Genomic DNA, 10,889 nt, shown 5'->3' with positions numbered 1-10,889 from the left:
GTTTGGTAGGTGCACTTGTAATGGAACAACGTTAGGATGTATCTCATTTAAATGAAAATCCAAAAATCAGCCACGTTGCTTCTGGTGGAGTAATCCAGCGAGCAGATTGGTAAGCAGTAATTTCGTCAAACGAAGACTAATTGCTAGGATCAGTAACAGCAAACGACACTCGATCGTGGCCCTTATAAACGTTCTTGTACATGTATTTAACTGCTTTAATGGTAGAACATATTTCTACGTTTAACTGGCAGTCATATTTGGCCAAAAGAAAAGGATTGTATGGAACAACCCATTGATTATTGAGCTCTGATCCCCGAACAATTACATGAATGCCGGTATTTCTTCTACGATATATAGGATATGAATCACGGCCAGTAGTTGTCGTATCTGCAAACTCACGACGGTAGTGGTTTTTACATCTATCATTTTTCATGCATGGATTTGAAGAGTTAGCTATACCGCAAGGCCCGTGCATCATGTGGCGAACAACTGAAGAGTATAGATGTGGGTTTTCAGCATTGTTAGGCAACTCCGCACAGACGAAATCGTCATATTGATCCGAAGTCCTTATTTTACTTGCCGAATCAAGAATGATTAGAAAATGGGCATGTGGCAGACCTCTTTTTGGAAATTCAACGACGTATACGTATCCAGCTACATTGCCAAATATTTTACGCACGCAGATGTCTTTCTTTAACTCAAATAATTTCGCTCGAAAGACCCGCGAAATAAGGTCGGGTCTTTTCTGAGCTTCCTCAAAAGGCGAAAGTTCTCTCTCAATTTCTGGCCAACGGGGGTTGCATGTCATCGTCAGAAATATATCTGGCTTTCCGTATCGCTGCACCACAGCCATCGAAGAAAGATAGCGACGTCTAAAATCACGATCGCATCCAATGAAGCTGGCTGGCAATATGAAGCAACAACCAATGCTCGCACCAGATCTCTGCCCAACGGCATGACTGTCTATAATTCATTGATATAAGTCAGCTTGAATTATATTCTGATTATTTCTTATGTAATCGAGTCGAGTCGTCTCAATTTTAATATACATATCAACCGTATATTGTTGCAGAAGACGACCACTTCTTAACAATATCGAAGAATCAGCGGGACGAATCTAAAGCCGATAGTAGTAATATTCTCTGCACGAGACTTTTTTCTCTGACTCCGAAGTACCTGCCACTGTCAATAGAAGGCAGCAGACGGTATTGAGTTCATGAGAAGAGATAGGAAAAACAATTATCTTGAAAAAAAGAATATAAAGATGCGGACCTTGTTCTTCGCTCTGAAGAAGATCGTCCGCTGTTTGTATTAGAATTTCATTGATCGGAAAAGCAGGGCAATCAGGACGACGTCGACGATTGGAATTGAATCGATAGATACAACGATGCCAACCTGTTTCGCCAAAAGGAAATTAAATAGGGCACTGTAATGGATCATAGCAACCGTAATAGTGTAGTATTCTGTGACTTGTTCTAAAAAGTGCATGTGCAACTACGTCATGTCGCGGAGGAGCTGATGAATTTTCATCGTCAATCCAAATTGCAGCAACCTGGGATGTCGTCGGGGCATTATGAGTTCTTTGATCTTGCAAAGGATCCGATTTTATTATGATTCAGCTTTCGTCATTTATACCGATGTTCCTCAACGATCTAAAGAATCGCGTGTAAGGATTGAACTCCATAATGCCCATCAAAGCCCGAACTATGCGACACTCTTTATCTGATGAAATCTGTAGTCTGTGCCATAATTCTAAATCTGTATCAAAGAAATAGAGTTGGATATAGCGCGGTCGCTCGGCAGTAGGCAAAATCTCATTGATGAAATGATACGCCTGACCTTGAACTCTAAACGTATATATGCCGCTATTTCTCTGCGCAAGTTCACGGTCCCTTTTTACTCCGAATGAAGTAAAAGCAAAAGAACTGTTGTACAACATCACGTACTTTCTAAAATTTTGGGATATAAATTCATTTGACAGGAATAGTAGACGGAGACAATAGGCAGAACAATTTGTGCAAGGCGTATATCTCCATGACAGCAACAAAAGCTTTGCGATTCATTTTTGAGCAGTTTTGCACCGCAGTAGCGACATAACGACGGTAAGGGAAGAACATATGGCTTAGAAAGTGGATTTGGAAAACTTTCAAAGATGTAAAGAATTTTAGATACTGCGCATAGAATGAGGTTGTATACGATAAAGGTTAAATGATGTTTACCATTTCGACTAATATTTGACGAAACAGGTTTTGTTTTCTTCGGTTGTTGACTTGAACGAGAACACAATGCAATGTGCTTTAGTATATTCATACTAAAGAACTGTTTTACAAAGAAGAAGTTATTCAATAGAAGCCACAACTAAAATCTTACAAGGAACAAGTAAAATGTAAAAAATAAACAAATATTAAAAAGTGACAAATTTCAAAGTTTTTCAAAAAAATGCTATTAAGTAATCGAGACCGTATATTTGTTGTAAAACAATATAAGCACATTTTTTTACTATTTAGAATATGCCTGCGGAAATTTTTTATATATTATTTTTATGAGTAATACCTACGGATGTAGCGTCAATAAAATTGTTCGAACAATTTGTTGAATAAATGTTATTATATGTGTTAGAATAACTTATTTATATAGGTTCCAATATAAGGCATCACACAAACCACTACCTTTGAAGATGTCATCACTCTGTCCGTGAAAGTTAGGATTGCGTCGGCAGAAATAGATAATTTAGTCTATGATAGGAAATTTGAATTTCACAACAATGACAACTACCAAAAAAATTATTACTTGAATTATAATTATGTAGAGGTACTAACCTTTGGATTTTGCGTACCGATTTGGGAAGGTAGTTTTGTTTTATCCCCAACAAGCACACTTAGATTTATTTTCAAATTCTACTTACTGCAAATAGAAGAAGTGAGTTAGAAACATAAACGACTGGCAGCTTCTTAACCGTAATAAGGATGGTTATTTTATTTTAAATAAAGCATATAAAACACATTCTACAAAGAAATAGTCTCATAGAAGCCAAAAAAAAACAATTTATGTTAATAGTAAAAGGTGTAACACATATACTATAGTACTTTCATGCAAAGAGTCGGTAGAAGAGGCAAGGACATGAATACATGCATTGATGTAGGCGAAAACGTGTTAGTCACGTCTTTTCGTTCACAAAGATTTAAACGCATAACATAAAAAAAGGCGACACATGCATTCATGTGCAAATGACATCCCGGAATGGAAAGTTTCAGTTCACTGGCTCGAAAAATCTGGTATATAACAAGTCGGATTCCTATTGGAGTTCAGCTAATGGGTTTTTTAGTCTTGGGCTTGATGGGCAGATCGCGCAGGCTGGTGCAGACCCACTTCTTACTTCTGATTTTGGACAAAATCTAACCAGGAGGCTTGTATTGGGTAATGATGGGAACCTTAGAGTTTTAAGTTTTGACCAGAAAAAGGAAGAATGGGTGATTGTTTGGCTGGCGGTAGTTGTCATTTGTCAAATACATGGGTTACGTGGGACAGGTTATATTTGTTATAGTGACGGGTATACTTTATTGAATTACGAGTGTGTGTGCCCACCCGGGTTTAGACGTAACTCCACGTCGAACTTCTGCGAGAATGAGGTACCCATTATTGATACAGCGAGTAATAAGTTTTTACGCCTTGATTATGTTGACTACTTAGATGGATCAACTCAAACTGATTTAGAGGTCCATAGCTTTGACCACTGCCAATCTAATTGCTTGTCAAACCCAAAATGTCTGGGATTTGGGTTCAAGTTTGATGGTAGTGGCTATTGTGTGCACCACTTAAACAAATTCTTAAACAAGTACTGGTCCCCTGGTACAGGCTCTGCATTTTATCTACGGGTGGACAAGTCAAAGACTGAACCAACTAACTTCACTGGGATGTCGGAAGTTCTCGTAACTACTTGCCCAGTTCGTATCAGCTTACCAAACCCACCTGAAGATTACAATGAGACAGCCCGCAATATAATAATCATAGTCATTCTATTTACAGCTGAAATTGCGTGTGGGGTACTCTTATTTCGGGCATTTCTCAAAAGGTATGTGAAGTAACGGGACATGGCCCAAGCACTTGGACTTAGCCTACTGCCCACACCTGGACCAAGAAGGTTTACGCTCAGTGAGATTAAAGCAGCAACTATGAACTTCTCATATGACAATGTGATAGGTAAGGGTGGGTTTAGTGATGTTTATATAGGTAAGTGGCAGGACGGCAGACCAATGGCTGTGAAATGCCTGAAAAATGTTTCGGGGGGTGATGTTGAGTTTTGGGCCGAGGTGACGATCATAGCTCGCATGCACCACCTCAACCTGGTACGTTTATGGGGCTTTTGCAATGAGAAGGGCCGAGTTTTGGTTTATGAACATGTACTAAATGGATCACTTGACAGACATCTGTTCCGACCCAGCAGAATTCCTGGGTCAAATGATGAAGAAAACAATGATGATATAGGTTCAGTGGAACTCCAACAAAAGCCGGCACTTGATTGGAATATTAGGTACAGAATTGCCATAGGTGTGGCCATGGCAATAGCATACCTGCACGAAGAGTGTTTAGAATGGGTATTACATTGCGACATCAAACCTAAAAATATACTCCTAGGAGACGACTTCTGCCCTAAAGTTGCAGATTTCGGTTTATCTAAGCTCAGAAAAAAGGAACAAATCGTAACAATGTCAAGGATTCGCGGAACTCGAGGCTACCTAGCACCCGAATGGGTCAATAAAGAGACTATCACCTCCAAGGTTGATGTGTAACGTTTTGGGATGGTGTTGTTAGAAATTGTGAGTGGGGTAAGGAATAATTCAGTACAACTAACTGATCTGCCTATTGAAGAGTGGTATTTTCCGAGGTGGGCTTTCAATATGGCAATCGAGGAGAAAAGAATGAATATGATTTTAGACCGTCAGATTAAACATGCTTATGATGACATGGTACATTTTAAATTGGCCGATCGTATGGTAAGACGGCAATGTGGCGCGTGCAAGAGAAACCTGAAATGAGACCATCTATGGGAAAGGTGGCAAAAATTCTTGAAGGTACTATCGAAATTATAGAACCTCCAAAACCGACAATCTTCTGCATGTGAAGTGATTGATTTGTGAATGTATGACCAAAGATGTGAATTTCTTTTTCTTCTGTAATTTGACAATGTCAATAATTGTTTCAAACGCCTCTTATGCAACTGTATTATACAATTAGTACTTTTATGTAACTCGGCACCAGAAAATGTGAGTTGAATATGGTCATCATGTATAGAAAGAAGGAAAACATAACAATGCTTGCAGTCGTCTGACATTCCGTAAAGAATCTACAAGACACTATACAGTATACATGCAACTATGAGTTCTTTTATCTTTGTTTAATACTCACCATGTAGATGATTCATCTAGGCAGGAGTTCAAAAGCTATTAAAAAAGTTCATGAATTTTAAGATATGGAAAACCATTTAACCCAGAGCTTGAATCAGACAACTCAGGGCTCTCACTCCGCTCAGGCCCTTATAATGATTACCCTTGTTCTAACAGATGCAGCCTAAATCAGAAAAATTAACAAATTAAAAGAGGGAAAAGTAGAGATTCAGTTGCAAGGTTCACAGATATTAGTTTCCCTTGAACAACCATATTGAAGATAAAAGGCCACTTCATTATTAGGAAGCGTAGTAGCTAAAGTTAATGCTCAGTTATCGTAATTAAAAATGGATAGTGAATGTTTAAGGGATTAATTAAAAATGGATCATTTGCTTAATTGACCAATGCTTCATGCCTTCATATTAGTTCATTAAATTTACGACATCGTTCCAATCAGTCATGCTTATATAACTGTTAAACTGTTTGGTTGTTCTAAAATATTCAATGTTCTTTCTATGGTTTACGTGCACTCAACTGAAAACCGTACGACTACCTTTGGAGAACAAAACTTCTACTATAAATTACTCCCTCGTTCCCGGTTAGTTGTTTTAATTTTCATATTGGGATGTCCCAGTCAATTGTTGTCATTTCTATTTTAAGAAAACTTTGTGAGTAATTTTATCATTTACACTCAACTTTGTCCACTTGTCATTTAGTAATTGCCCCCGCCTATTTACTTAGTCTTGTAGGGCAAAACGTTCTACTACTTTCTAATGAGCTTAAATAGGAGAGGTAGTTTTACTGAATTGTAAATACTGAACGGACATGGTTAACGGTGTTAATTGTTCCGGGATGTCAGCAATTAGAAAGCAGGGAATAAAATAGAGAAATCGCCAAATCACGAAAGTAATCTGACATGCGTAAGAGTGTTAACTGTTCAGAGATGACAACAATTGGAATGGAGGCATTTGAATATAAAAGTCGTCAAATCACGAAAGTAATTAGCCTAAATCGGGAATAGTCAAAGTCACAATATTTACCACGTAGAAAGACAAAAAAAGTAAATATATTAAAAGGTAGTCTTGCTTGTGACGGACTAATCACATCACAAGCTTGTGACCGCTAAAAAAAAGGGAGAGGGGACAAGGTGGGGCATCCCCATGTGCTTTCCACTCACCTCTCAGTGGGTATTTTGTGAGAGGAAATGATATCCGTACGGATATCGCCCGTCTTCAATGAGATTTTGTGCAATATTAAATACAAAATATGTATACGGAACATAAAAACATCCAAACAATAATATAAGATTATTTGGGACATTTCATTGAACACATGGTACTCAATTTTGCTAAGGAAACATTATAAAATAACATATAAAAAACAAAAATAAAGTAAAAAAAAGGAGAACTCAACACAACGAAGAGTAGCTAAACAAAAAATTTGAATAATCAAATAAACTTGCAGTAGAGATGTAACTCTGAAAAGGATTATTCTCGATTAAAATGAAGGTCAAATCGTCAAGTGAAACTGCTGACTGCAAACCGTAGTTACATACAAAGTAAAGGGAAATGGATGATGTTGGTATTATGGTTTTAAAAGGACGAAACTAATATGCGGTGGAAGCACCGAACAAAGTTTGTGATGTGAAGAATTTGAAAATGAAAGAAAAGGATATATATGAAATAAATATATATAACTAAAGGAGGCTTTTTTTTTCCTACTTATACTATTAGCATTAGAATTAGGAGATAATTAATTATTTATAATTTTCTATTATAATTAGGAATATAATTTTCCTATTAGAAATGAGAATTAGTTAATTATTTAACAATTTTCCGATTAGAAATAGGAAATAAATTAACAATTTATTAAGGCTTTGTTTTCCTAATTATACTATTAGAATTAGGAGATAATAATTATTTATAATTTTCTATTATGATTAGGAATGTGATTTTCCTATTAGAAATGAGAATTTTACTATTTTATTATTAGAAATAGGAAATAAATTAATTATCTACAATTTATTAATATTAAAAAATTATTCATTAGTATTTATTCATTTTTTATTAAATTAGAAGGAAAAAAACCTTTGATATATTTATAATATCCAATTTTATAACAACTTCCGATTAAAAAAATGAGGTATTATAAGGCTAAAAGGCCCTAGGCCGAACTGGGTAGTGACAAATGTGCATGCATAATACGTACTGCATGAAATTTACTCATGTAAAGAGTAAAATGAACGCTGAAATATGCCCCTACGTCTTTTGTTATTGCTAATGTCATATTTAATTATACATAATACAAAGTTTATTTTTCAAATATCATATGTATTTCTCCTATTAATTTTAAAGTTATTTCTCTCACAATACACTTCAACTTCTATTGATAATTTATTATTATATTATTTACATTCATTTGTCATTATATAAAAGTATATTAATCAAAATTTAAATAAGATATTCACAAATTATTGATAAGTACAAAGTTTGATATCTATTTTTCAAGGTGTATTAAAAGATAAAGAAAGTTGTTGCTAATTTGCGAATCGAAATATCATATTATGAGTTTATGACAAATGAGTAAATGTTTTGAAAAACTTTATTGTGCATTGTTTTACAATTTTAAGTAAAAATGGTACCACGAGTAATAAAATATATTTGAATGAGGCTTGAAGGTAAATTAGATACACTTACACTACTACAGATACAGGCTATAACAACGGTCAAAAACCGTTGTTATATAAAAAAGCGGACGTTGTTAAAGTGTCCGTTGTAGAAGGTTTTAACAACGGTTGGTTTTCTTAAGGAAACCGTTGTTAAAACTATTAACCACGGTTTTATGTATAAAAACCCGTTGTGGAAAGTGTGACTCAATTTTGGGAGGAAAGTTATAACAACGGGTTTTAATATACAAAACCGTTGTTATAACTAAAGACAACGGGTTGTTTGAAAATAACCGTTGTTGTTTGTTCTTAAAAAATAAAAAAAAAATTAAATTAAATATTACTAGATGCATGCATAATTACGGCCCGTTAGAATTCCGATGCATGCATTATTACTGACATCACTGTACATATGAACGGATAATATGGAATGAGAAGGGTTAGTAATAAGATTTGAAGCAGCATTATTGAGAGATATGATGATGATTATGGCACAACTTCCTAACATATATATTAATTAAAAAGCAACTCAACCCACACATTGCTTAGTATAAATACATTGCATTATCTCAACTAACATTTTCATTATCTCAATATATTCATCTCCAAACCCTAACTGCTAAAACAAACTCTACTTAATCTTTCAAAACAAACTCAAAAAACTCCAACAAAATGAATGATTTCATCCTTAAGACTCTTACCATGATCGAGAACAACAACAACTTCATCCGCCGGTTCCTCCATATTGAGGAAAGTTTCAGAGCTACCTTGCGGATGCTCGATCCGCATCAAGCACGCCAAAGAAGATGGCTTGACGGAGCAAAGAGCGAGCTTGCGGCTATATGACGATATAGCAATCACTGAACGGAACCTCCAAATAGCCAAGGAGGAGAGAACGGATACGATAGAGCAGAATAAGATCCTCTATGAAAATATAAGAATTGCATTTTTACATATGTAATTTTTTTTTATTTTATGTATTTATAAATATATATATATATTAATTATGTTTATCTTACTTCTTCATCTTGCTTATTCATTGTTTTACTAACTAATTATGCGAACAATACTTAAACAAATAACATAATGGTCGATAAAAACACATACATGCAAAAGAAATAAATAGAAAAAGAAAATAATGACGATGAAACTAACAAAGGATTTGCGAGATTTACCTGATAAATACAGAACGTAATAGACGATGAAATCAACAAAGGACGGCGAGAAGATAAAGCGACGATGAGAAAGAGAGAAAGAGAGAAAGAGAGAAAGAGAGAAAGAGAGTGTTTGTTTGTGTGTTTGTTTTTTGTGGTTGTTTGTTGGTTTATAGTATGGAAGGTATTGACAACGGTTATTAAACAACAACCGTTGTGTTTTAACAACGGTTGTAAAAACACCCGTTGTTAAATAAGTTTTAACAACGTGTATTTCAAAAATAACCGTTGTGATTACTTTTCACTAACTTTGCGCCAATTTTGTGTTGTTTTGTGGCTGACCCGTTGTTAAAAACTAATAACAACGGTTTTTATAACCATACCCGTGTGGTTTTTATAAAATTCGCGCCATACATTCTACAACGTCTATTGTGATTTTCGTGAATAATCGTTTGACAAGTTGCCTGGATTTGTAGTAGTGTTATTAAACAAAGATTCAATTCAAGTAACGATCAACATTAAAAAACGTCAAAAAACACATAAAAGGGTAAGATCGAGTAGTCTTTCCCTAATATAGTGAACACCGTTAACCGACAAATTTACATGCATAAAAAACGGTACTATTCAATTAAAAATTAATTATTGTTGATGTTATATATATATATATATATATTGTTAAATAGAATTAGGATCACATGAGTCCACCCTATCTTTTTGAGTCCCGTGAGTCCATTTATGTATCACACGCTTAGACAAAAGAATATCACGAACCTACACTAATATAGGAACCGTTGGAAAATGATAAACAAATTAAGTGATGTGATCAAGTTCTCACTTTTCACAAACTTCCCAAAAATTGCGAGAAAACAAAATCTTTTAACACAAAAAGAATTGGGCAATGAAAAGAACGGTTATTAATTGCAACGGTTACACCATGTGCATTGAAAATATCCATTTCATTAATCCTCCATTTGCATCTCAATATCTCATACGTAGTCTAAATCTTGGGTCCGTCATAAAAAACCTAATAACAACTCAATGATTTTTATAACCATACAACTTCGACGTTCTAAGTAAAACTTTATTTTAGTAAAGAAATCAATGAAGGGAAAACCTTGCTCTTCGCCCTATACATTCTACAACGTCTATTGTGATTTTCGAAAGTTGAATAATCGTTGTTAAAGGGGTCCATAACAAGTAGTTCGCAAACCAAAACACAAGTTATTAAACATAAGTACAAAATAGTGTTATTATAGAAATATGTATAAAGTTATACTAAACAATATCATTCAATTAAACAATAACGATCAACATTAAAAAACACCCATCGTCATGAAAAACACATAAAAGGGTAAGATCGATTTAGTCTTTCCCTAATATAGTTTTTTTACCTCTCTTGTTCTCTCTTTATATTCGCTTTTCTTCATCGAGAAATTTACATGCTTATAAAAAGAAGGATCGGTACTATTCAATTATATGGAGCAAATTAATTATTGGTTGATGTTATGTCATATAATATATATTTTGCGTGATATATAAGAAGTGATATTGTTCATATATATATTGTTTCGTGTAGTGTTTGAAATTCTTGTGTATAGGCTATATATGGACTATAAATATTTAGGTGGACTATATATATATATATATATATATGTTTTTTTGTGTGTAAATTGAGCACATCATCAC

At 34.6% G+C, this 10,889-nt stretch overlaps 1 pseudogene; it reads left to right on the top strand.

Moving 5' to 3' along the window:
* Window positions 1-3,227: 3,227 nt before the first annotated feature.
* On the top strand, window positions 3,228-5,176 carry LOC141652201 (G-type lectin S-receptor-like serine/threonine-protein kinase At5g24080; annotated as a pseudogene).
* Window positions 5,177-10,889: the final 5,713 nt, after the last annotated feature.

This window comes from Silene latifolia, chromosome 4 (assembly GCF_048544455.1).
Source record: "Silene latifolia isolate original U9 population chromosome 4, ASM4854445v1, whole genome shotgun sequence".
Classification (NCBI taxonomy): Eukaryota; Viridiplantae; Streptophyta; class Magnoliopsida; order Caryophyllales; family Caryophyllaceae; genus Silene; species Silene latifolia.
Note: the sequence above shows the minus strand (reverse complement) of the source record. Positions and strands in the feature narration are given on the sequence as shown.